Source organism: Phoxinus phoxinus (assembly GCF_949152265.1).
Source record: "Phoxinus phoxinus genome assembly, chromosome: 12".
In the NCBI taxonomy this organism is placed as follows: Eukaryota; Metazoa; Chordata; class Actinopteri; order Cypriniformes; family Leuciscidae; genus Phoxinus; species Phoxinus phoxinus.
The window spans coordinates 33177896-33183803 of record NC_136887.1 but is presented as its reverse complement, the minus strand read 5'-3'; positions in this window follow the sequence as shown (position 1 = coordinate 33183803).

Genomic DNA, 5908 nt, shown 5'->3' with positions numbered 1-5908 from the left:
TTATTTATTAGAAATATTGCCTGTTTTCATGTAATAAACACTTTAAAATGTGATTTTAAGCTTGTTTTTATTATTATTACTGTTACTATTAATAATAATTTTGCATGCAAAACTGTTCAGCCCGTTCCTATATCTCTATCCATGATATTGATCCTTAATAGAAGTATGATTGGATGAGGGATGGATGTATGGATATCTATCTATACAGATGTACAAACAATATCAAACTATACAGATAAAATAGTACTGAATTATGTGTGTTACACACAAGTGTTACAACTAACCCCTCTGTCTGTTACAACTAACCCCGCATATGGGGTAAGTTGTAACATTTGCACTTCTGTCACTTTCAGTGCAACTGTACGAAAATGGAAGGTCCTAGAAAAAAACTTTAAGTGTTCATTTGTAGCAGAGATGTGTATGTTTCTTGTGTAAAAAAAATAATTAATCTAACCTAATTATTTTTTAAATAATTGAGCCAAAACCAAAATGCGTTAGGTTGTGCCCCGCTCTCCCCTACAATACAAAAAAGGGCAGTACCTAAGTTGTGGTAAACCAACTATTGATGGTAGCAGTTTTGATTATTTCTAATCCATCTCTTAAGTGTGAATTTAAATGATAGATAGCTAGTGCTTTCTCTAAGTTCAGAAGGGAATTCAGTTCAAGTTATGTTTTCATACGATAGTGTCAGTGCAGTCAAACTGATGATATTACTGAATATTAATAGTCTTTTATACCCCAAAGGTGACAGTGGCAAGGAATCCAAAATCCAAGCATGATTTCACTGATAAATGAGTGGAAAACGTCCCACAAATTTGAAAAAGTACCATGGTATTACTGATACATCACTGTAGTTCACTTGTGTACAAGTTTATGTGTTGATTTCTTGAATTTGTTTTATGAAATATGTAAGCAAAAGGACTAGAGGCTATTATCTCTTCTCATTTTGACACGCTTCACTGCAAACACAAATCTTACTTGGTATTTATATCTTGTTTTCCAGTACAAAAATAAAAATCTTCTAGTTCTGCTTACTTAAACTTTGAATTTCATAACTTAAAAGATTTGAGGCAATTGATTGGCTTAACTGTTTTGAGTTTTGCCTCTGGGGTCTAAGGTGTTTTTGGGTTCCTTGAGATGTTTTGACATGCCCTGATATTTGTATGTTTTTCAGTAGCTTATAAACATATTAATGGCAAAGGTGTAATTACACTCTATTTAGCACGAACATGGCTATCATAATATGTGAGCAACATGTATGTACATGTTTGCATTTTTGAGAGAATATTATTTATGCGTGGTTATTCAAAAAACTCAAACTTACATTTTCTTAAAATATATCAGTTTTGTGTCCTTGAAAGAAAAAGAAAGTGCTAAATACTCATAAAAGTTAATTTGACTGAGCTAATTAGTTCAATTTAAGTTTGTCGTACTCAAACCAATTCATTATTTTGAGCGTTAGGGTTTACAGTGCTCGCTCTGTTTTTATTATGTTTTGCAGGTGCATGAATACATCCAAACGATGCATGTTTCTACTTTATTTTTTCTTTCTCCATGACTATCACAGGGGTCACATGATCAATTCGATGTCATGTTGATGGCCATTGATAAAATAAATCCCTCCTTAGTGTGATTTAATGGCATTTTCCACCCTCACTCTCTCTTATTTGTTCTTGGTTTTTTTATATCATCTTTTCAAAGTCATCCTTTATATCCATCTGTTTAAGTAATCTTTAAATAAATAATTTATGTAGTCAAAAAACAAAACTAAAGCCTCTAAAAGGATCTAGAACCGCCCATGGCTTATGCAAAAATGGCCTAATTGACTAACTGTGCTGACGGAGGTTTATTAGCTGAGCCTCAGAGAAGCCTTTAATCATATTTGAACAGGACTAGACTTCCCTGTGGAGGTTTGGAAAAATTTAGTTTTTCTGAAGTATGTTGAAGTTTCGATCCAATCCTAATCAAACACGTCTTACAAATGAAGGTACAAACGAGCTTCTGTTATTCGTCTAACTCATGCGTCCTCTGAGAAATCTGATCTTGTTCTCATAGGAATGACTGCAATTATGGTATGTTATTTTTTTACACAACATTTCTTGTTTATTAATATTCCAGGTCCACATTCAAGCTGTTCGCAAGCGTTCGAGGTAAAACAACAGTTGGTGTTTCGAGTACTGCTGGCATCACATCTGATGTGAGAGAGACTCGATAGCAAGAGCGCTAGCGGTGTGAGCCTCATATTAATTACTATAGCATATTTTAGTGTGTTCGGTGATCTATATCTGACTGGACCATCATCCACAACACCATGTCGAGAATAAGATTGTGGAAATGGGTCAGATGTTTTATGAATATGACATTCAGCTTTAGATGTTTTGAAGCAGTAAAACATTTCTAAACTTTAGTGATTTACACTATAGCATCTGTGTTGGGATTGGACAGATTTGTACTTATCTTCTTTTTTCAGATTGGTGCAAACATGACAGATAAACAGTAATTTTCTGGTTGGATGAGTTGAACAACTGACTCGGGTCATGCAGAAATAATCATTTCGATCATAATGTGTCTCTTTTCAGATGAGGAACTCCTGAATACAGCAGTGATGTGTGTGTGTGTTGATGGGGAGAGATTGAATTCAGATCTGTTCTACTGCGGCACAAGAGATTCACATGTGAGAGAGGTGACATTATTTATGTGTGTGTGTGTGTGTGTGTGTGTGTGTGTCAGGACTCTGCTGATGTAATTGTTTCATTCCTCTGTTCATATGGTGCTTTATCTGTCTCTGGATCTTCATAGTTCTCGTCTCTTTTTCCTCAATCTGTTTGCTCGCTGTTCTTGCTGTTCATCTTATTTGTGTGTTGCTGCAGTCACACACACACACACACACGCACGCACGCACGCACGCACACACACACGCACGCACACACACACACACACACACACACACACACACACACACACACACACACACACACACACACACACACACACACACACACACACACACACACACACACACGCACACACACGCACACACACACACACACACACATTCTAGTACATCTATCTTTATGAGGACATTCATTTGACACAATGCAATCTCTAGCAGTTTACCCTAACCTTACCCATCACAACTAAGTGCCGATCCCGAACCCGAACCCTTACCCTAAACCGACCCTTAACCTCATTATAACCTTATCCCTAAAACCAAGTCTTGGCCCTCAAACAGGCCTTTAAAGGAGTCTCAGAAACTGAGGACCGGCCAAAATGTCCTCACTTTACTCTCTTTGTCCTCACGCCAATGGTCTAAAACTCAAACTGGTCCTCACAAAGATAGTCGTACACGTACACACACGTACACACACGTACACACACGTACACCCCCACACACACACTAAATTGATATGTTTATATGTACACAGTGTCAAACACACACAAACGAACATGTACTCAAACAGACCACACACTCATTATTGGTGTAAACTCTCTCTCCCTCATTCATCCATATTTCAGGGTTTGTTCTGCGGCGAGAGAAAATGATGGAGGGGAAAGTGTGTGTACGCAGCCGTTTGCTTAAACGCTGTTTCTGTCTGTGGATGAACAGCTGAGACCAATTACCCGTCCAGAGGAGCCGTTCCTGAGACACACCGAGGCGTCAGATCATCTCTCGCGGGGTGAGGCATGCAAGACCGTTCACAGCTCATTAAATAATGAGAAAATCATTGCAAAGTATTATTTAACTGCGTGATTTAAAGTACAACAACTGGATGTTAAACAGCCATGCATCTTTATTGCTCATCTTATATTGTAATGTCAGCTCTTTAGACTATAATGGTTTGAATAAGCAGTTCTGTTACAAATCCTGTCTTGCTGTCTACATAGGCAACTCGCTTCTAAGACAACATCCTAACTAACTGAACCCTTATAAGTGTCCGACAAAAAGCACTCTACATAGACAGCAACTCAACACACATAAGCTATAGCCCCTTTCACACAGCGCGTTAATCCCGGGAAATTGCCGTAGTGCCTTCTGTGTGAACGCAAACGTCCCTGGATTGATGCCGGGATCGATCCCGGGTTGGGGACCTAGTAACATTGCCGGTATTAGTCCCGAAACGCGCTCTGTGTGAACAAAAGCCGTAATCAATGCCGTAAGGTGTGTGTCGTAGTGATAACGCTGAAGCCGGGATCGTTCGCCAGCTAGTGAAACGGTACATAATTTGTTTATGATCCAATCAGAAAAAAAATGCATTAGCGAGAGAAAAATCGCTGCTCATAAGCAAACTTTAAACGCTGGAGACATCGATGTCTTTACGGGATATTTACGGGTTATGTGTTAACACACACACAGATTCCAGGAGAATTACTGGCAGTGTGAATGAACCAAAATCAAACAATCCCAGGACAAATCCCGAATCACATTATCCGTGCATTTTCCAGAAATCTCTGTGTGACAGGGGCTTTAGTCTCGTTTCGAAGGCTGCGTCCTCCGGAGGTCGCATTTGTCGGCTGCATGCGTCATCAAGGATGTCTCATTTCAGAAAAGTAACCAACAAAAACCCATTATTCCTCGTGAAGCGTAAGTAGTTGTAATTTCTGGAATTTCTTGTAATGTAATGGTTTCTTTACTGAAATGACTCAATGACAATGTCGCTCCGTTCCCACAGCTCTCAGCCCCGCTCTGCTTGCCACAGTATTTCATTTAAATAAATGAAAAGCCCCTCACGGACGACTGCCACACACACACACACACATAACACCGTTCTCATGGCTCTCTGCCTCGACCTGCTTGCCACACTGATCGGTCCTTAACTCAATCTGCTTGCAATCACATCATTCTCTATAGGCCACAGCTGATTGGTTCCTGCTGCATCAGTAGCCAATGAGCTCGCTGCTCAACCTTCAAACACTGCTCAGCATTTTCTGTAGCAGTTTTTAATGCGCTTTCAGAAACCCTCCACCTTCCCCAGCTCCACCTGTATAGATCTGCTACGGTTATTCATGTACGCTATATTGTACAGCAGCAGCATGCCTTACTTGCTCACAGCAGTGTGTTGTGTGTGTATTAGCAGTAGCGAGTCTCATACTACAGCAATAACATCAGCAGCAGTTTAGCAGATCTATTCCATCAAGACCAAACATATTCATTACCATGCCAAACACAGAAATGCATTTACTCAGCATTTCTCTAGATAGACTGATTTGCCATTTTGGATGATATTTTATATCTAAATGTTGACTGAAATAAATACAATATTTTAGAAAAATCTTCAGAATTCTCTATTGAAGGTTACATATGATGCTGCTTTATAATCTAGTAAGCGTCTTTGCATTGGGAGAGTGTGCATTTAAAGTGCTGTCAGAATGACATTCCCTCTCGTAATCTTAGAGGAGTGTCAGTCGTCTCAGTCATTTGCATTTCTGCTATGAGCGGTCGAGCATCTTCAGCAAGAAGAAGAGGAACGCAGTAAATGACACAAAAGGCAGGATGTAGTTATGGGTCGTTTGGTCCTCGCAGGCCTCCTTATCAGAGCAACCAGACACGCTATATTCAAGAAAGCTTTTGCTTATACTATTTGTGCATTTCTGAACGCATTAATGACCTGCTCCTGTCTTGTGCATTCATACATTTCCTTTTAACAGACATGTGACTGCATGAGTTTTATGTTCAGAGTCAGAGAAAAGCAGAAGAAACGCCTTCAAATGAGAGATTTTCAACACAGCGTTTTGCTGGCCGTTTCATTCATCCAAGGTTTTTTTTCTGCATTAGCCTGCATGAACTAACAATAAACAATACTTCTACAACAATGTTCATTTCAACATTTACATGTTTAAAATCAAATGCTGTATTTGTTATAATTGTTTACTAAAAAACAAGTTTACTAAATGCTTAAAACAAGAAAAA